The sequence below is a fragment of the Scyliorhinus canicula genome, chromosome 1, assembly GCF_902713615.1.
Source record: "Scyliorhinus canicula chromosome 1, sScyCan1.1, whole genome shotgun sequence".
In the NCBI taxonomy this organism is placed as follows: Eukaryota; Metazoa; Chordata; class Chondrichthyes; order Carcharhiniformes; family Scyliorhinidae; genus Scyliorhinus; species Scyliorhinus canicula.
The window spans coordinates 79,981,066-80,003,328 of NC_052146.1; positions in this window are offsets into that span (position 1 = coordinate 79,981,066).

A 22,263-nucleotide genomic window follows, 5' to 3' on the forward strand; every position below is an offset into this window, starting at 1 on the left:
CTTTTGTAATTGCCATTGCATGCTTTACTAGCTCTATTAATACATTTTGCACAACAATCAAATCTGAATCCAGGACTTCCGGTGGCGGCGATGACGTAGGAAGCCGCACATTTGGGAGCTCCCGTTTCAAACGGACTTTTCGGCTATTTTTAGAGCCCAAAACGGAAATTCTTCGACGTCTCCCGATGGGAGACGGTGTGCTGATCGACTTTCCCCGCAGTTCATGACTCGAACTCGGAGTGGAAAGGGGGAAAAAACGGCAGCAGCTCCCCAGAAAAAAACGGGGGAAGGAATCCAAGATGGCGGCCGGCGGAGCTCCAGAGGAGTGGAAGCAGTGGGCCCTGGAGCAACAAGCTGCTCTCCTGCGCTGTTTTGCAGATTTCAAAGCTGAGGTACTGAGCTCTCTGCAGGAAACAAACAAAAGGCTCTCGGAGATTCAGACGACCCAGGGTGCTGCCATCAAGGCGTTGCAGACGCAGGCCACTGAACGAGAGGAGGAGGCCGGGACCCTCGTGAGTAAGGTGGAGGAACACGAGGCACTCCACAAAAAGTGGCAGGACCGCTTCGAGGAGCTTGATCACCGCATGAGGCGGAAAAATCAGCGGATCTTGGGCCTTGCGGAGGGGCTGGAGGGGTCGGACCTGACAACCTACGTGGCTGCGATGTTGAACTCGCTAGTGGGGGCCGGGTCTTTCCATCTGCCCTTGGAGCTGGAGGGAGCACACAGAGTACTGGCCAGGAGGCCTAAGGAGAATGAACCTCCGCGTGCGGTGCTGGTGAGGTTCCACCGGTTCAGTGATCGGGAGTGTGTGCTGCGCTGGGCCAAGAAGGTGAAGAGCAGCAAGTGGGAGAATGGGGTAGTACGGACCTACCAGGATTGGAATGCGGAGGTGGCAAATCGGCGGTCCGGGTTTAATCGGGCGAAAGAGGTGCTCTACAAGAAGAAGATTAAGTTTGGAATGTTGCAGCCTGCGCGCCTGTGGGTAACTTATTCGGACCGGCATTATTATTTCGATTCCCCGGAGGAGGCGTAGGCCTTCGTGCGGACGGAGAAACTGGACTTGAACTAGGGGTTGGGGGTTGCAAGGTCGGTTGTAATACTTTATTGCTGGATTCTTCTGTTGCTGTGTTCTTTTTCTGTACTTTTACAATTTTGATATGGTTATTTATGGGGATGTTGTTCTGTTATGTTTTTTGCTGTGGGGCATTGTTTGAGTTTTGTATCTTGCGGGGAGGGTTGGGGGGGTTTGTTGTATTCTATGTCGGGTTGGGGGTATGGAGTGAGGCTGTTATTTGGGAGCTGCGTCAGAAGGGTGTGGTGGGGCAGTGCGAAAGCACAGGCTTTCCTCTGGTTTCCCGCGCTGCGGGGCTGGGGGGGGTGGAGACGATGATGGGGGGAGACGGGGCCTTAACTGGTTCTTCCCCACGCTGGAGTAGTGCCTGGAGGAGGGATAGGATGGGGGATGATCCCAATTTGGGAGCGGTCGGGTTATTGGAGGGAGTTTCCGGGGTCAGCTGACCCACGGAAGTACAATGGAGGACGGTTCGCGACTACGAGGGTTCCTAGCCTGGGGGGGGAGGGAGGGGGGGAAAGGGGAATACCGGGTTGCTGCTGACAGGGTCAGGAAGGAGCTGGTGGGGGCCGGGGGGACAGAGGTGAGGTGTTGTCGCTGTGGGGACTGGGTCGGGCGGGGGGTGCTGGCCTGGGGCGGGCAGTCGACGGGCTATGGCTAGTCGACGGGAGAGGGGGGCGGGATGCCCTCTGATCCGGTTGGTCACCTGGAATGCGAGAGGATTGAATGGGCCGGTGAAGCGGTCGAGGGTACTTGCTCATCTGAGGGGGCTAAAGGCAGATGTGGCAATGCTTCAGGAGACCCACCTGAAGGTGGCGGACCAGGTCCGTCTGAGGAAGGGGTGGGTGGGGCAGGTTTTCCACGCTGGGTTGGATGTGAAGAACCGGGGAGTGGCGATTCTGGTGGGGAAAAATGTGTCGTTTGAGGCATCGGAGGTGGTGGCGGATAAGGGGGGTAGGTATGTTATGCTTAGGGGCAGACTACAAGGAGAGAAGGTGGTATTTGCTAGTGTGTATGCCCCAAATTGGGACGATGCGGGCTTTATGAGGCGTATGTTGGGACGGGTCCCGGATCTGGAGTCTGATCATGGGGGGGGACTTCAATACGGTGTTGGATCCTTCACTGGATCGGTCCAGCTATAGGACGGGTAGGAGGCCGGCGGCGGCCAAGGTACTGAGAGGGTTTATGGACCAGATGGGTGGGGTGGATCCATGGAGGTTTGTGAGGCCGAGGGCACGGGAGTACTCTTTCTTCTCCCACGTACATAGGGTCTACTCTTGGATAGTCTTCTTCGTGGTGAGTAGGGGACTGATTCCGAGAGTGGAGGAGGCCGAGTGTTCGGCCATTGCAATCTCCGACCACGCTCCGCATTGGATAGAGTTGGAGATGGGGGACCAGCGCCCGTTGTGGCAGTTGGATGTGGGGTTGTTGGCGGAGGAGGAGGTGTGTAGAATGGTCCGGGCAAGTATTGAGGGGTACCTCGAGGTGAATGATATGGGGGAGGTTCAGGTGGGGGTGGTCTGGGAAGCCCTGAAAGCAGTGATTCGCGGGGAGCTGATATCCATCCGGGCACACAGGGAGAGGAGCGAGAGGAGTGAGAGGGATAGATTGGTGGGAAGGATGCTGGAGGTAGACAGGAGGTACGCAGAGGCACCAGAGGAGGGACTGTTGGGGGAGATGCGCAGCCTGCAGGCTAAATTTGATTTGCTGACCACTAGAAAGGCGGAGGCACAGTGGAGGAAGGCACAAGGGGCAGTGTACGAACATGGTGAAAAGGCGAGTAGGATGCTGGCTCATCAGCTCCGCAAGCGGGATGCGGCTAAGGAAATTGCTGGAGTGAGAGACAAGAGTGGGAATGTGGTGCGGAAGGGGGTAGAGGTGAATGAGGTCTTCAAGGGGTTTTACGGTCGGAGCCAACGGGGGAGAGGAGGGGAATGAAGAGGTTCCTCGACGGGCTTTCTTTCCCGAAGGTGCAGGACTCCGATTGAGCTGGAGGAGCTAGTTAAGGGGATCGGACAGATGCAGTCAGGGAAGGCACCGGGGCCGGATGGGTTCCCGGTGGAATTTTATAAAAAGTTTGTGGACCTAGTGGGCCCCTTGCTTGTGCGGACACTTAATGAAGCATGGGAAGGGGGGACTTTGCCCCCGACGATGTCGCGGGCGCTGATCTCGTTAATCTTAAAGAGGGACAAGGACCCCCAGCAGTGTGGTTCAAACAGGCCCATATCTCTCCTCAACGTAGATGCCAAGGTGCTGGCAAAAATCCTGGCCACCAGGATAGAGGACTGTGTGCCAGGGGTTGTACACGAGGACCAGACAGGGTTTGTGAAGGGAAGGCAGCTGAACACGAATGTGCGGAGATTGTTGAATGTCATCATTATGCCGGCGATTGAGGGGGAGGCAGAGATAGTGGTGGTGCTGGATGCGGGGAAGGCCTTCGATAGAGTGGAGTGGGGGTACTTATGGGAGATGTTGGGGAGGTTTGGATTTGGTGAAGGGTTTATTAAATGGGTGAGGCTGCTATATGAGGCCCCGATGGCGTGCGTGGTCACGAATGGGAGGAGGTCGGAGTACTTCCGGCTTTACCGAGGGACCAGGCAGGGTTGCCCCCTGTCCCCCTTGTTGTTTGCATTGGCAATAAAGCCGCTGGCGATGGCATTGAGGGATTCAGAGAGGTGGAGAGGTTTGGTGCGAGGTGGGGAGGAACATAGGGTGTCGTTGTATGCCGATGACCTGTTACTGTATGTGGCGGACCCGGTGGGAGGGATGCCGGGGGTGATGGAGCTGCTAGCTGAGTTTGGGACCTTTTCAGGTTATAAACTAAATTTAGGCAAGAGTGAGGTGTTTGTGGTGCACCCTGGAGACCAGGAGGAAAGAACTGGTAGGCTCCCACTTAGGCGGGCAGGGGAGAGTTTTAGGTACCAGGGGGTGCAGGTGGCCAGGGACTGGGGGACTCTTCACAAACATAATTTCACCAGACTTGTAGATCAGATGGAGGAGGAGTTCAAGAGGTGGGACATGCTGCCATTGTCGTTGGCGGGGAGGGTGCAGTCCGTCAAAATGACGGTGCTTCCGAGGTTCTTGTTCCTCTTTCAGTGCCTGCCCATCTTTATACCCAGGGCCTTCTTTAGGAGAGTGACTAGCAGTATTTTGAGCTTTTGTGTGGGCACATGGGACTCAGAGTGAAGAGGGTTTTCCTGGAGCGAGGGAGGGATAGAGGCGGGCTGGCGCTGCCCAACCTTTTGGGGTACTACTGGGCGGCCAATGTGTCAATGGTGTGTAAATGGGTGATGGAGGGGGGAGGGGCGGCGTGGAAAAGAATGGAGATGGCGTCATGCAGAGCCTGGGTGCCATGGTAACGGCACCGTTGCCGCTCTCCCCTAAGAGGTTTACCACGAGCCCGGTGGTGGCGGCGACCCTAAGAATCTGTGGACAGTGGAGACGGCATGGGGGGAAACAGGGGGCTCGATGGAGGCTCCATTGGGTGGCAATCATCGGTTCATCCCGGGGAAACACGGATGGGGGATTTAGGGGGTGGCAAAGGGTGGGCATCAGTAAATTGAGGGACCTGTTTATTGGCGGGAGGTTTGCGGCCTGTGGGAACTGGAAGATAAATTTGGGCTTCCCCAAGGGAACATGTTCAGATACCTGCAGGTAAAGGCGTTTGCTAGGCGACAGGTAGAGGGATTCCCTTTGCTGCCCTCGCAGGGGACGATGGACAGAGTGCTTTCGGGGGTGTGGGTCGGAGAGGGGAAGGTGTCTGACATCTATAAGGTAATGCAGGAGGTGGAGGAGTCGTCAGTGGAGGAGCTGAAGTCTAAATGGGAGGGGGAACTTGGGGAGCAGATAGAGGACGGGACTTGGGCGGATGCCTTGGAGAGAGTCAACTCTTCCTCTTCATGTGCGAGGATTAGCCTCATCCAATTTAAGGTGCTGCACCGGGCCCACATACCCGGGACTAGGATGAGTAGGTTCTTTGGGGGTGAGGACAGGTACACCAGATGTTCGGGGAGTCCAGCGAATCATGCCCGTATGTTCTGGGCATGTCCGGCACTGGAAGAATTCTGGAAGGGGGTGGCGGGGACGGTGTCGAGGGTGGTTGGATCCAGGGTCAAACCAGGGTGGGGACTCGCGATTTTCGGAGTTGCGGTGGAGCCGGGAGTGCAGGAGGCGAAAGAGGCCGGTGTCCTGGCCTTTGCGTCCCTAGTAGCCCGGCGGAGGATCTTGCTGCAGTGGAAGGATGCAAGGCCCCCTAGTGTGGAGACCTGGGTCATTGACATGACGGGATTTATAAAGTTGGAAAGGGTCAAATTTGCCATGAGAGGATCAGTACAAGGGTTCTATAAACGGTGGCAGCCTTTTCTGGACTTCCTGGCTCAAAGATAGGTATCTTGGTCAATAGCAGCAGCAACCCGGGGCGGGGGGGGGGGGGGGGGGGGGGGGGGGGCGACAAGGGGGGGTGTTCCTTACTATAGTTTCTATATTTTTTTCGCTACGGGTATGTAACTTAACACTGGGTTAACTTAAGTTGTTGTAAATATGTTGGCTGGTTCATTGAGGAGGGGTTAAGGTTCATGATTGTTGTTATTACTGTTATCGTTGGTATTTTAGTATGGTTTGATGTTGTTGTATAAATTCAAAATTTTTCAATAAAAATTATTATTTTTTTACAAATCTGAATCCAGATTTATCTCTCTGTTGGCTCTCATCAAAGTTGTGTTCTTATGCATGAGAACTAGATTACCCCATGCCCCGATCCTCCCCTGACATCGAGTGCAATTTCCCTTAGTTGTGGTCACACTTGGGAGGTTTCTGCGCTGGGCAAGAACATAAACATGCAAATGGACATTCTCTTTATATATGCGTGCCAGGTGAAGTGTATCAAATAGCCTCGTCAACTAATTAGTGACACACACAAACGGATGAATGAGATTCCAACTGTCACTAATTACTATCTAACGAAACCACAGCTAATGGTGTGGGCTTGACAGAATTGCGGAATAAAGAAGACCCTGTTGAGCCTGGAGTTTGCTTGGCAGTGTGAAGAGACATGGGGCTGAATTCTCCGAACCCCCGCCAGGTCGGACAATCGCCGGGGGGCGGCATAAATCCAGCCCCCGCGTCTCCGGCACCAGAGATTCGGCGGGGGCGGGAATCGCGCCGCGCCTGTCGGCGCCGCTCCCCCCCCGGGCGATTCTCCGGCCCGCGATGGGCCGAAGTCCCGCTGCTGTCATGCCGGTCCTGCCGGCAGGAATCAAAACACCTCCCTTACCGGCGGGACTGGCCACGCGGGCGGGCTCCGGGTCCTGGGGGGTTGATCTGGCCCCGGGGGGTGCCCCCACGGTGGCCTGGCCCGCGATCGGGGCCCACCGATCGGCGGGAGGGCCTGTGCCATGGGGGCACTCTTTTCCTTCCGCGTTGGCCGTATCAGCTTCCGCGATGGCGGATGCAGAAGTGACCCCCTCCCCTGTGCGGGGATGACGTCAGCAGCCGTTGATGCTCCGGCGCATGCGCGGACTTCCGCCTGCCGGCAAATTCCCTTCGGCCCCGGCTGGCCTGGCACCAAAGGCCTTTCCCGCCGGCCAGCGGGGCGCCAACCACTCCGGCGCAGGCCTAGTCCCTCAAGGTTAGGGCTTGGCCCCTAAAGGTGCGGAGAAATCCGCACCTTTGGGGTGGCCCGACGCCAGAGTGGTTCACGCCACTCCATCCCGCCGGGACCCCCTGCCCCGCCGGATAGGGGAGAATCCCGGCCATAATGTGAATGTCTTATCAATAACAGTGTTAAGATTTGTAAATGTTTATTACCCTCATCTGTTTCCTTCAACAACGTATTTGAATACATACAAATCGGTGCATTGTCAGCCCAGGAATTATATTTAAATTGGATAAGCTTTCTTTTGAAAGTTTTGTTTTCTACTACAGTGCTCCTTTAAGTGGCTCCACCCTGTTAATTAGTCTATTTTTATTGGTTTGTAAATGAGTATAAATTGGGGTAGCTGAGACACTGGGTGTGGACGAGGAGTGTGTTCACACTGGACAGGGATAGAATAAGTGACAGGTCTCAGCCACTGGTGCAATAGCACTACTTCTTATCGTATTTTCACTTACCTGGTGAGGTGGGAGGCGATCCCAAGGGGCTCGCGCTTCTGATAGGAAGTCCTGGGTGGGACCTACAACAGGTTTGGTGGCAGGTAGGGAGTTTGACCTGGAAAGTACACCTGTCACACTGTAAAGTAGGTATCCTAGGGGGAATTCGGGGAGGACAGAAACGTCCCATGGAGAAGGGCAAAAGCTCACTTGATCTTGATTTTCAATACAATGAACAATGGAGATTGCATACAATTGTCAGCTGTATACAAGCCATGCAAAAATGAAGAAAACCCTCCTAATTTCTGAAGCAGACACCTTGTCAAAAATAATTAATCCCCAACTGATACAGATGCCAATTGCCTACTCCTCAGGATAATGTACTAGATACAACTACTTTCAGCTGTTTCATCAATCATAAAGTCAGAAGTGGGGCTGCTCTTGATCATGGCACAAAGCGCAGCACTACTCATAACTCCTTAGCTGCTGAAGTAGTCCGTGTCCATATGCAGCAAGGCCTGAACAAAATTCAGGCTTGGGCTGATAAACGGCAAGCAACATTAGCGCTACACAAGTACCAGGCAATGATCATCTCCAACAAGAGAGAATCTAACCATCTCCTCTTGACATTCAAAAGCATTATTATTGTTGAATTCCCCACGAACAACATTCTGGAGGTTATCAGAGAACAGAAACTGAATTGGCTAGCCATGTAAATACTGTGGCTACAAGAGCAGGTCAGAGGCTGGGAATTTTGCAATGAGCAACTCACCTAAGTCCCCATCGACAAGGCACAAGTCAAAGACTGTGATGGAATACTTGCTATGCCTGGAGAGTGCAGTTCCAACAACACCCAAGAAGCTCACCACCATCCAGGACAAAGATGCTTGCCTGGCACCCCATCCACCACCTTAAATATTCACTCCCTCCGCACCAATGCACAATGGCAGCAGTGTGAACCATATACAAGATGCACTGCGACAATTCACCAAGGCTCTTTTGATGGCACCTTCCAAACCCATGTCCTCAAACATCTAGAAAGACAATGTAGTGATCTCTGTAGGTGCATGTACACAAGGGGTTAATGGGTAAATAGCAGCACCACATGGTCACTAGAGGGCCAGACCAACTGGGGTATAAAAAGCAGCCACACTGGGTCTCTCTCTCTCTTGGGTATACTGTGAACAGGGTAATATCAGAATAGTTTAGATAGTTAGTGGAGTTACATTTAGCTATTGTTGTTACATCTTGTTAACCTTTTCCCTAGTTTCCAAGTTAAGGTAAAGAACTCATGCATTTATAGTTATAGTTACTCAATAAATCTTTGTTATTATTGGCCGAGGTCGAGTCTTTAACAAGATTCAGAGGACCTCACCATCAACCTAGAATTGCGTAACACGTGTTATCAACCACACAGATAACACCACAGACAAGGGCAGCAGATGCATGAAAACACGAACACCTGCAAGTTCCTCTCCAAGTCACTCACGATCCTGACCCGGAACTAGATCACCATTTCTTCGCTGCCGCTGGATCAAAATCCTGGAACTCCGTAACAGCACTGTGGGTGTACCCATACCACACTGACTGTGTGGTTCAAGTAGGTTGCTCATCACCACCTTCTCAGGAGCAATTAGAGATATGAAATAAAAATATTGGCCTGGCCAGCGACGTCCACATTCTGTTGCCCTACTTGGGCAACAATGCAGTTCCCAAGGCAATTAAGTCAAAGCGGAAACGGCAAAAGATGAAAACTTTGAAATTGCTCATGGAAACCTTGCAGATACAGGGATGGATGATAGGAAACATGCAAGTAACCATGCAAAGACAAATTTGCAGCTCACTTTGTTAAGCTGCTTCTTGCGATGGTGCAGAGGAACCAGAATCACTCAGAATGGTTTCTTTACCTGGAGGTCTAAGGAAGGAAGTATCAGCAGATTTTCTTGGTCAATTCCTACAGGGGAATGTCTACTCGTCTTGATAGGTAACGGCAGCAGATACCCAGAAGTCAAATTAACCTCAGCAGGTTCATCCATGAGATGGATGCCAGCTTTGCCAAATAAAGCTTGCCAGATACCTTGAAGACAGACAATGGCCTATCTTCATGGGTTTGCTGCTCACTCATGAGAAGTCCATCAACAGGTTAACACCTCATTGGCCTAAGGCCAACAGAGAAGTAGGATGCTTCAACAGAACTTTGGTGAAGACAACTAGAATTGCTCATTGAAGGAAAATAACTGGAAGCAGCAACTTTTCAAGTTCTTCAAAGCGTGTCGGACAATTCCACATTCAGAAATCCAACTCTTGGCCAAGCACTGGCTTGGGGAAAACAAACAAAGTGTGAACTACCACAATTCACGCCATCTTAGACTCAAATAGACTCAATTGTTAGAATCAATTATCAAGCAAGTAATATCAGTACATTTTTTATGAAGAGACAATCATGTTTCACTGATTTGCTAGAATTCTTTGAAGATATAACAAGCAAAGTGGATAATGGGGGTCCTATATAGTATATCTGGACTTCCTATAGGCAATTGCTGAGGTGCTGCACAGAAGGTTAATTCACACGGTTAGATTACATGGGATATGGGGTAATTGGCAGCCATGTTGGGTGCCCCTGGACAAAGGGAAACACCCCGGAGGGCAGGGACCCGGCCATGTGGGGAAAACAGTGATTGCGGCCATTTTGGACAACCCCTAATAAAGGGAAACCCCAGAGGGTAGGGACGCATGCACAAGGTAAGTATGGTTAATCCCACAGGAGCAGGGGGGGACAAAAGCCCCCCCATCTGGATAGTCACATGGAATGTCAGGGGACTTAACAGCCCAGTGAAAAGATCCAGTCTTCACCCAGCTAAGAAACATGAAAACCAACATAGTTTTCCAGAGGAAAAGCTACAAATGGACGTTGACCTGCTCTCTATGAGGAAAGTGGTGCACCAACTCCACCAGGTACAGGGGACCCGATAGGAATATGGAGATAAAGCCAGCCACCTGCTGGCGCACCAGCTGAGAAAGCAAGCTGTCAGAAGAGAGATCGCACAAATTAGGGGCAAGAGGCACATTAGAACCAGACCCAGACAAGGCCAACAAAACTTTTGATGCCTTTTACTGACGGCTGTACACATCGGAGCCCCAAGCAGGGGACTCGGAGATTAACGAGTTCCTCGATGGACTGGGCATACCAGTCGTGGGGGAGGACAGGAAACGGGGCTTGGAAGCAGCACTAGAAGTAGAAGAGATCACGAGGGGTATTAGCTCCATGCAGGCGGGGAAAGAGCCGGGACCGGACGGGTTCCCGGCGGACTTCTACAAAAAATGCGCAACAGCACTGGCCCAGCACCTACGGGAGATATTCACAGGCTCGCTGGCGAGGGGCATACTGCCATCTATGCTGACACAAGCCTCAATCTGGCTAATACCTAAGAAAGACAATGACCCGACTGAATGCAGTTCAGACAGGCCCATCTCGCTACTAAACGTAGATGCCAAAATATTGGCCACGATCCTAGCCAAAAGGCTGGAAGACTGCATACCAGAGGTGGTGCAGAGGATCAAACAGGCTTTTTCAAAAGTAGACAACTGACATCAAAAATCAGGCACCTGCTGAATGTGAATATGACCCAATCTGGGGAGAGAACACCTGGGGTGATCGTCTCCTTCGACGCAAAAAAGTCCTTCAACAGAGTCCAGTAGAAGTACCTCAGACGTACTGGAGTGGTTCGGGCTCAGAACAGGATTCATTTCATGGGTGAAGCTCCTGTACAACGCTCTCATGGCGAGCGTTCGGACACCAACTCCCAGTTCTTCCAGCTGCACAGGGGCACCAGGCAGGGATGCCCGTTGTCACCCACTGCTGTTCACCCTAGCGATCGAACTACTAGCGATCTCACTCAGAACAGCAAAGAACTGGAGGGGGATCCAAAGAGGAGGTAGAGAGCTCAGAGTTTCACTCTGTACAGATGATCTGCTCCTCTCCATCTCGGACCCACAAAGCAGCATGGAAGGAATCATTGCGTTCCTGAAAAGAGTTTGGTGCCGTCTCGGGCTACAAACTCAACATGAGCAAAAGCGCGGTCTTCGCGGTGAACCTGCAAGGTGGAGGGGTAGCACTGGTGGAACTGCCGTTTAAACAGGCCCACAAATTCCGCTACCTGGGGATTCAAACCGCTCACGACTGGAGAGGGATCCATAAATGGAATCTGACCAGTCTGACAGAGGAAGTAAAAAAGGACCTGCAGAGATGGAACACATTCCCATTCTCTCTGACGGGGAGAGTGTAGACGATCAAAATCAATGTGCTGTTAAGGTGCCTCTTCCTACTTAGATCCATCCCGATCTATATCCCAAGGACTTTTTCAACTCACTGGATAAATAATCATTGCGTTTGTATTAGTCAGGGAGGAGGGAGTGGGGGTGAAGAAAGCTGGGATCCTGAAGAAGGTCCTACAGAAAACAAAATCGGGGGGGGGGGGGGGGTCAGGCTGGCCCGCCCAAACCTACAATGCTACCACTGGGCGCCGACAGCAGAACGAGTAACTACAGCAGCAATTCGGCCTGACTAAAACGTCCAACAAAGCCCCCCTCTGCAATAACCACAGGTTCACACCAGCACTCACTGACGTCACCTTTAAAAGTTGGAGACAGGACTTCTGGTGGAGGCCATGGAGTAGGAGGTCGCTTATTTGGTAGCTCCCGCCGTGGTGGACTTTTGGGACCTTTTCTCCTGACTTTTGTGGGATTTGATGGGTAAAATTGGAGGCGGGTGAAACAGAGAGGAGGAATCCCCCACCAGTTTATGGCGACGTGGACCGGAAGTGGTCTGAAAAGAAGAAACTGACGGACAAAAAAGAAGGAACCTTCAGCACAGGAGAACATGGCGGCGGTACAGGAGCTGGGATTGGCAGCCCAGTGGTCAATGGAGCAGCTGGTGAAATTTATACAGGAGAGTTGCTCCAAGCAAAAGCGGGAATGTTTAGACCCGATTAAGATGAATTGATCGGGTGGAACAACGATTAGGGACTAGCGATCGAGAAGGTGGAAGAGAAGGTGGCTGAGCACGAGGACCAGCTAACCGCGATGGAGGTGGAGATGGGGCTGATGAAGGACCACCAGAAAAGACTGCAGGAGAAGGTGGAGGATCTGGAGAACAGGTCCCGCAGTCAGAATCTGAGGATCGTTGGTCTCTCGGGAGTGCATCGAGGGATCGGACGCAGGGGCATATGTGGTGCACATGTTTGAAAAGCTGCTGGGCAATGGGGCCTTTGCTCGACCCTTGGAAGTGGACAGGGCGCAGAGAGCGCTTGTGAGGAAGCCGAGCCTGGATGAGCCGCAATGTCCAGGAACAATGGTGGTGCGATTGCGCCATTTCCTGGATAAGGAACAGATTTTGCCGTGGGCCAAGCAGACACGGAGCTCCAAATGGAATAAGAATGAGCTGCGCATCTATCAGGACTTGGGGCTGGAACTGGCCAAGAGAGTGAGCTTTAATAGGGTAAAATCGGTCCTCTTCAAGAAGGGGGTGAAGTTTGGAATGCTGTATCCAGCTCGTTTGTGGGTCACCTACGATGGTCAAGAACATGACTTTGGATCGCCGGACGAGGCGATAGACTTTGTTAAGGACAAAAGACAGGCAGGTGATTGAGGACATTGAATTTGGGGGACCAATGAAGCCGTACCTGTGCTGTTAAATTTATTTTCATTTTGGGCTGTACGTGGAGTGCTTTCTGTATCAATTTTTGAGCCGTTGCTCAGTTTTGTATTTGAGTTAACTTTGTTCTTGTGGGCGGATGGTGGGTTGAGTTTTCTTCTTTGTGTTTGTTGGGGATTGTGATGTTTTGAATATGTATGTCCGAGCGGTGGGGAGAACAATAGGGGGTAGGATGTTCGGCGTCATGGGCGGGGGCTAACAAGCCAGCTGGGCGGGCTCGCTGACGGAAACGCAGTGGGGGGGCGAGCAGGTGATAAGTTTGCTAAGGGGGGAGGTTGGGATTGTTGTTTTGTTAATGGGGGGGGGAGGGTTGCTCCGCTGACAGGGGAGGGACTGTTGTTGGGAGACAAATTGGAGGTCAAGGACAGTGGGCGCCCGAGGGCAGGCCTGAGGAGGTGCGGGACACGAGCTGGAGGCTGGCCTAAGACGGGTAATGGTTGATCAGCCCCCCCCCCCCCCCCCCCCCCCCCCCCGGACCAGGCTGATCACATGGAACATTAAAGGGCTGAATGGGCTGGTCAAGAGGGCTCACGTGCAGCGCATTTGAGGAGGTTGAAGGCGGATGTGGCAATGCTACAAGAGATGAGGAAATGAACAGAAAGGGCATGGCACTGAAGCATGATGGGTAGTTAGGCCAAGTCAGGAGTAAATCTTACTGCAGTAGAAATTGGAGCTAGAGCGGCAGACTCTGTAGAGGTATCGGGCTTATGCTGAAGAAAGGTACAGCCTTCACTGTGGGATTCCAGGAAGGCATGGTGAGGGAGATGGGTAATCACTGAGTCGCTTGGTTGGAGAAGATACTGGTAAAAGGAGCCTCAGGAAAAAGGAATGTGAGAGGAGCCTATTGGGACCAGTAATTGCTAAGATTACCTTATATGGCCAGGTTAAGGGATGTGAGAAGAACCTATGGAAAACCCTACAATTGACAAGTTACCTTATTTGATCGTGTGTGAAACCTCATTCTATACCAATGTATATCAGACAAAGTGCTTTGTTTTGTTCCTCACTTACTCTGGTGGATTCGACAGACTCTGGTGGAGTCAGTACCATTGCATCAGAGTAAGTTCGCCAGCAAACCGCGCAAATAAAGTAATTAATTTTACCTACAATTCCGACTCAATATATTTACTGAACCAGACTGAGGGCAAAAAGAACTTGAATTCTCAGACACACCCGAGGATTGCGGATCAGACTAGGCTGAGGAAGGGGTGAGTCAGGCAAGTATTTCATTCCGGTTTCGGCTCTAAGACTAGGGGAGGGTCATGATCCTGATCAATAAGCGGGTGTCATTTGAGACAGGGAGTATAGTACGATCCGCGACCAAAACATTTTGAGACTGCGCATGCGCGGCTTGCGCATTCGCATAACAATCAGCAACAAGAACTTTTTTAAACTGCGCATGCGCGGCTTGCGCAGAACGCAAAACGGGTGATTGTAACTGCGCATGCGCGGCTTCCGTTTCCTGCGCATGCGCAGTTTTTAGTTCTTTGTCTCCCTGAGACTGTAAAATGTGCTCCGACGCCATTTTATCGCGGATTTCAGCGTTTTTTTCTTTCTGAAAGTTGTAAGTTACCTTTTCCTTTCGATCTGGACTGGATTTCAGCATTTTGGCTTTGTGAAAAATTCAAGTTATTTCTTCTTTTTGATCTGTACTTTTCACTCGCGATTTCTTGACTGAACCCTTTCTGGTCTGATTTTGATTGTTTGAGTTTTGCATCACTCAGTCTCTGTGCAGTTTGGCCTCTGAGCATACCGTGCTGTTCAAATTCCTTACGGTACTCTTCAAATTTGTTTAGTATTGTTTGTAAGTTGTTGCTGTCTTCATCTTTTGAGTATTTAAATCCATTATATACTTTCCTAGCTTCATGTCCTGCGATGAGCAGTGCTATTTTAATTTCGTCTGAGGCTGCTGCTACATCATTAGCTATGATATAAAAATCGAACATTTGTTTAAATATTTTCCAGACATTTCTTACATTGCCGGTCGTGTCCAGCTGAGGTGGAGTTCCAAGCCACATCCTCGAATAAGCGCTGTCTTCCCAAGTCCAATAAGAGTTTTTCTTGCCATTTTGGTCTTTCTGTATCTGCAGCTGAGTTGTCTTGTAGTAAGCGTCTGAAGCCACTGCTGGTACCATGTGTTGTTCCTCGTGTCTTAATAAAGCTCGTAGTCTCAAAGGTGGAGAAGATGCTTTATTGTGAATTTGTTCTGTCTTCAGAGCTTAACTTACGGCTACCTCAAATGCTGCCTGCCTGTGTCTGTGTCCTGCTACGAGTTCTGCCTTCCGTGAACTGTGTCCTTACTTCCTGTCCCTGTGTATTTATAGCTCTCCCATGCTCCCTCTAGTGCTTGCTCAGTTGTATTGCATCTACTCAGATCTACAATCACCACAATTTGAGACAGGGAGTATAGTTGCGCACTCGGGGGGTAGGTATATCATGATGAGCGGGAAGTTGGAGGGGATGCCGGTGGTGTTAGTAAATATTTACGCACCAAATTGGGACGACGCGGTGTTTATAAAGCGGGTGTTAAAGAGTAGATCCCGGACCTGGACTCGCATAAGCCCATCATGGGGTGGGGGGAACTTCAATATGGTCATTAATCCGAAGTTGGATCGGTCGAGTCCAAGGACAGGAAGGGTGCCAGCCGCAGCGAAGGAACTAAAGGGGTTTATGGAGCAGATGGGGGAGGGGGTTCTGACAGCCAAGAGCGAAGGAATTTTCTTTCTTTTCCCATGTGCATAAAGTATACTCCTGGATCGATTTTCTCATTCTGAACAGGGCTTTACTGGTGGGGGTGGTGGATACTGAGTATTCGGCGATTACCGTGTCGGACCATGCCCCACATTGGGTGGATCTACGGGTGAGAAAGGAGGATGGTCAGCGCCCGCAATGGAGATTGGATGTAGGACAGTTAGCGGATGAGGGGGTGTGCGGGCGTGTGAGGGAGTCCATCCAGAACTACTTAGAAATAAACAATACCGGGGAAGTCTCGGCAGCAATAGTGTGGGAAGCGCTGAAGGCAGTGGTTAGGGGGGAGTTAATTTCGATAGGGGCCCATAAGGAAAAGGCTGGGCAAGCAGAGATAGATAGGCTGGTTAGGGAAATATTCCAGGTGGACAGGAGATATTCGGAGGCCCCGGAGGCAGGGTTATTGAAGGAGCGGCAGAGGCTACAGATGGGAGTTTTGTCTGTTATCTACAGGGAAGGTGGTGGAGCAATTGAGGAAGGCGAGGGGGGCGATGTATGAGTATGGGGAGAAGGCCAGCAGGATGCTTTCCCACCAGCTAAGGAAAAAGGAGGTGGCCAGGGAGATAGGAAAAGTGAAGGATGGAGGAGGGAATACGGTCTTGGACCCAGCAGGGGTGAACAGGGTGTTTGAAGAGTTTTATAGTCGGCTATATGAGTTGGAGCCCCCAGCTGGGGTGGAGGGGATGAGGCAGTTCTTGGAGGGTTTGGAGTTTCCGATGGTGGCGGAAGGGTTGGTGGAGGGGTTGGGAGCCCCAATCGGGATAGATGAAGTTATATCATAGAAGTTGCAGTGCAGAAGAAGGCCATTCGGCCCATCGAGTCTGCACCGGCTCTTGGAAAGAGCACCCTACCCAAGCCCACACCTCCACCCTATCCCTATAACCCCATAACCCAGTAACCCCACCCAACACTAAGGGCAATTTTGGACACTAAGGGCAATTTATCATGGCCAATCCACCTAACCTGCACATCTTTGGACTGTGGGAGGAAACTGGAGCACCCGGAGGAAACCCACGCGGACACAGGGAGAATGTGCAGACTCCGCACAGACAGTGACCCAAGCCGGGAATCGAACCTGGGACCTTGGAGCTGTGAAGCAATTATGCTAACCACTATGCTACCATGCTGCCCATTGTAGAGGGAGTGGAGGCCATGCAGTCGGGCAAGGCCCCGGACGGATAACCTGTGGAATTGTATAAGAGGTTTTCTGGGATGCTGGGCCCGCTGCTGCTGAGGGCATTTAATGAGGCAAGGGAGCGGGGTGTCCTCTCCCCAGCAATGTCGCAGGCTTCGATATCATTGATCCTGAAGCGGGATAAGGACCCAGAGCTATGGGCCAGGCCAATCTCCCTACTGAATGCTGATGCCAAACTGCTGGCAGTTTGTGGGAGGTGGTGGGACGGTTCGGGTTTGGGCAGAGCTTTATTGACTGGGTTCGGTTGCTGTACCAGGTACCAGTGGCAAGCGTACGGACGAATCGGCTGACGTGGGACTACTTTAAACTGCACCAGGAGACAAGGCAAGGATGTCCTCTCTCCCCACTGTTGGTTGCTTTGGCCATAGAGCCACTGGCAATGGCGCTAAGAGCATCAAAGGAATGGAACAGTCTGGGGGGTCGAACAGAGGGTCACGCTTTCCGCGGATGTCCTGCTCCTATATATTTCCGACTTGTTAGGGGGATGGGGGAGATTGTGCGGATCTTAGGGGAATTTGGCTGGTTTTCGGGGTACAAATTGAATATGGGTAAAAGTGTGGTGTTTGCGATCCAGACGAGGGGACAGGATAGGAGATTGGGGGAGCTGCCATTCAGAGTGGTGAGAGGGAGATTCCATTATTTGGGAATTCAGGTGGCACGGGAATGGGAGCAGTTACATAAGTTAAATTTGACCCGGCTAGTTGAACAAATTAAGGAGGACTTCCGGAGGTGGGGCATGCTCCCGCTGTCACTGGCGGGGAGTGTACAGACCGTGAAAATGACGGTCCTCCGGAGATTTTTGTTTGTTTTCCAGTGCCTCCGTATTTTTATACCAAAGGCCTTTTTTAAACCGGTGAATACGGTGATCTCTGTGTGATGATATGATCTGCATACTCGTCTGCCATTGGGCCAGAACGTCGGCTTACCATTGGCCCTGGTCGGTCATGTGCCTCTCGACCGATTGGCCGAGAGGCTGAGTTAACCACGCCTCTATCAACGAGGTATAAATGCTCAGAAGCCTGACGATCGTCCCTTTCCACTGTAGACGATCGCCAGGCTGTGTTCTAGTTAATTAAAGCCAGACTTTGGTAAATCACTCGCCTCACGTGCAATCGATGGTGCATCAATTTAATTAACTACAACTTTGAAGATGGAGTTCCGCTTCAAGCCCGAATGCCTCCGCATCAGCCCGCAAACTCCGAACTCTACAGAACTTTTCAAACTCTGGCTGACTTGCCTCGAAGGGTTCCTGGCATCTACAACCACCCCCCCACCGGGCACAGAAGCTGCACGTCCTCCACTCCAGCGTGGGTATTGACGCTTACTCAATAATCGAAGACGAAACAGATTATGATGACGCTATACGGAAGCTAAAAGGACAATTCATCAAACCGATCAACAGGGTATTCGCTCGACATCTGCTGGCCACCAGAAAGCAGGTCCCCGGTGAGTCTCTAGACCAATACGCCCGGGCCCTCTGTGCCCTGGGGAGAGGTTGCGCCTGTGAAGCGGTGTCCGCTACAGAGCACATGGAGCTACTCGTCAGAGACGCTTACGTGGCTGGGATGCTGTCTCCCGTGATCCGCCAGCGGATGCTGGAAAGAGACGAACTCAGTTTAACGGAGACGCTGACTCTCTCCGCCTCCCTGGAGGTCGCAGATCTAAGCGCTCGCACCTATGACCCTGGCCAGGCCGCCTCCTGGCACGCTTCCCACCAGCTACCCACCGCTCCCGGCCTCCCTCAGGCTTGTGCCGCGGGGCGCCCCGATAAATCCGCGGGGCCCCGCTGCTACTTTTGTGGGTACGCTAAACACCCTCGCTCGCGCTGCCCAGCCCGCTCCGCCTTCTGTAAGAGCTGCTGGAAGAAGGGCCACTACTCCACGGTCTGCCAGGCCAAAACGCTGGCTGCAGCGTTTCTGGAAGCTGCGCAGCACTCTCCCCCCCTCCCCCAGGCCTCTGCGAACGGCCTGTGTGCCTCTCTCTCTCCCCCAGGGCCCCTCCAGCCGCTCCCGACTCGCGCCCCGCCGGCCGACATGCGCACCTCCCCGGCCCCTCCAGGCCTCTGCCTGCCCGCCGCGCACGTTTCTCCCCCCCCGCCCCCGGGCCCCGGCGCCCGACCGGCTCGCCTCTCCGGGCCCCCCTGGTCCCTGCCTGCCCGCAGCGGCCCTGCTTCCCCCGCTCCCGGACCCCGGCTCCCCCCACCCCCGGGCCCCGGCGCCCGACCGGCTCGCCTCTCTGGGCCCCCCCGGTCCCTGCCTGCCCGCAGCGCGACTCGGCTCCCCCCCGCCCCCGGCCCCCCGCACCCGGCCCGCGCGCCTTACCTCCTCCCACAGCTGATGCACCTAGCCGGCGTCCTGAAGCCGGCTTCCGCATCCCCACAGCTGATGCACCTAGCCGGCGTCCTGGAGCCGGCTTCCGCATCCCCACAGCTGATGCACCTAGCCGGCGTCCTGGAGCCGGCTTGTGCATCCCCACCGCTGATGCTTGTTACTCACCTCCTGGAGCCGGCCTGCGCGCCTCTCCGCTCACAGCGCCGGCAACGCTAGCTCCGCCTCCAGCGGCCACGAGGGCTTCCTGGGCGCCGCCATCTTGGGGTGCCGACCCCACGTGCGGGTCCTGGGCGCCGCCATCTTGGGGAACAGACCTCACCTGTGGATCCTGGCCTCCGGCTTCCACATCTGCCACGCAAGGTCCCTCCAGCATGGAATCGGACAGCGACGACGGATTTTCTCCACGGCTCGCGGCCGTTCACCCCACATATGGATCCTGGCCACCGACTTCCACATCTGCCACGCTGGTGCATCACTCTGGTTTTGTGCGGGAGGGTAAAACCCTGCGAGTAAAGAAAGTGCTGCTGGAGCGGAGCCGAGGGGTAGGTGGGCTGGCACTGGTAGGAGGGGAAGGCTGAACTTTAGTAACTACTACTTGGCGGCAAATATAGCCATGATCAGGAAGTGGGGTGGGGAAGGGTCAGTGTGGGAGCGAGTAGAGGCGGCATCGTGTAAGGGCACAAGTTTGGGGGCATTGGTAAAGGCTCCTCTGCCATTCTCGCCGGACCGGTACTCCACAGGCCCGGTGGTAGTACCGGCCCTGAGAGTCTGGGGGCAGTGGAGGAAGCAGATGAGAGTCGAGGGAGTATCGGTGTGGGCTCCAATCTGTGATAATCACTGCTTTGTTCTGGGGAAGCTGGATGGGGGGGGGTCGGAGGTGGCAGAGAGCCGGAATTGAGAGATATATTTATTGATGGGAGATTTCTGGAGGATTTAGAGGAGAAGTTCAAATTGCTGAGAGGGAATGGGTTTCGCTATCTGCAGATAACGGATTTTGTGCAAAGGCAGATTTCAACCTTTCCGCTCCTACCACCACAGGGGATACAGGACAGGGTAGTTTCTAGAACGGGGGTAGGGGAGGGGAAGGTTTTGGATATGTATAAAGAGTTTATGGAGTGGGAGGAATCCCAGATAGATGAGCTAAAGGGTAAATGGGAAGATGAGCTGGGGGCGAGGTAGTGGCGGGTCTGTGGGAGGATGTTTTGAGCCGAGTCAACATGTCCTCATCATGTGCCAGGCTCAGCCTGATACAATTCAAGCTGGTTCACCGGGCACACATGATGGTGGCAAGGAGGTCCGGCCAACCACGTCCACATGTTCTGTTCTTGCCCCAGACTTGCTGGGTAGTGGAGAACATTCTTCGAGGCAATGTCCAAGGTGGTGGGGATGAGGGTGGAGCCATGCCTGAAAGCAGCTGTCTTCGGGGTATCAGACCAGCCAGATCTCTTCATCGGAAGGAGGGCGGACGCCCTTGCCTTTGCCTCCCTGATTGTCCGCCGTAGAACCCTGCTCGGCTGGCAGTCAGCAGCACCACCAAAAGCTGCAGACTGGCTGTCCGACCTATCAGAATTTTTCCAAACGGAGAAAATCAAATTTGTGGGTCGGAAGATGGCTTCCTCAACATATGGGAGCCATTCACCTGACTGTTCGGGGACCTGTGTGTGGCCAATAAATAAGTAGCCAGGAAAAAGTAGCCGATGCCGATGCAACTGTACAGAGATAAAAAAAATTAACCAAGAGGCCAGAGCCCGAGGCAGCCGGAGCGGCGGGGCTGAACCCGGAGCCCGAGGCAGCCGGAGCGGCGGGGCTGAACCCGGAGCCCGAGGCAGCCGGAGCGGCGGGGCTGAACCCGGAGCCCGAGGCAGCCGGAGCGGCGGGGCTGAACCCGGAGCACGAGGCAGCCGGAGCGGCGGGGCTGAACCCGGAGCCCGAGGCAGCCGGAGCGGCGGGGCTGAACCCGGAGCACGAGGCAGCCGGAGCGGCGGGGCTGAACCCGGAGCAGCGGTGCTGAACCCGGAGCAGCCGGAGCGGCGGTGCTGAACCCGGAGCCCGAGGTAGCCGGAGCGGCGGGGCTGAACCCGGAGCACGAGGCAGCCGGAGCGGCGGGGCTGAACCCGGTGCACGAGGCAGCCGGAGCGGCGGGGCTGAACCCGGAGCACGAGGCAGCCGGAGCGGCGGTCCTGAACCCGGAGCACGAGGCAGCCAGAGAGGCTGGGCTGAACCCGGAGCAGCCAGAGCGGCTGGGCTGAACCCGGAGCACGAGGCAGCCGGAGCGGCGGGGCTGAACCCGGAGCGGCAGCCAGAGCGGCGGGGCTGAGTCTGGAGCACGAACTAGACGGAGCGGTGGTGCAGAGCCCAGAGCACAAATTCAACGACACGGGGGAAGTTTCGGCTGCGGTAGTCTGGGAGGCGCTGAAGGTGATAGTTGGAGGGGAGCTGATATCGTTACGGGGCCCACAGGGAGAAGGTAGACAGAGCAGAGACAGACCGACTGATAAAGAAAATACTACAGGTCAACAGGAGGTATGCGGAGACCACAGAGGCAGAGCTTCAAAGGGAATGGCGGAAGCTACAGGCGGAGTTTGACTTGTTAACTACAGGAAAGGTGGTGGAGCAGCTGAGGAAGGCGAGGGGGGCGATCTGTGAATATGGGGAGAAGGCCAGTAGAATGCTTGCGCAACAGCTTAGAAAGCGGGAGGTGGCCAAGGAGATTGGGAAAGTAATGGACTGAGATGGGATTCTGGTCGGAGATTCAGCTGGAGTCAAGAAGACGTTTGAGGAATTCTCCAGCAGGCTGTATGAGTCGGAACCCCCAGCTGGGCCGGAGGGGATGAGGCAATTCTCAGGGGGGCTGACATTCCCAAAGGTTGATGAAGACTTGGTAAAAGGGCTGAAGGCCATGCAGTCGGGTAAAGCCCCGGGGCCGGATGGGTACCACGTAGAGTTTTACAAAATGTTCTCCGGGATACTGGGGCCATTGCTGATGAGGACATTCAATGAGGCAAGGGAGAGAGGGGGGCTGCCCCCGACGATGTCACAGGCCACTATCTCATTGATCCTGAAGCGGGATAAGGACCCAGAGATATGCGGGTCCTACAGACCTATCTCCCTACCAAA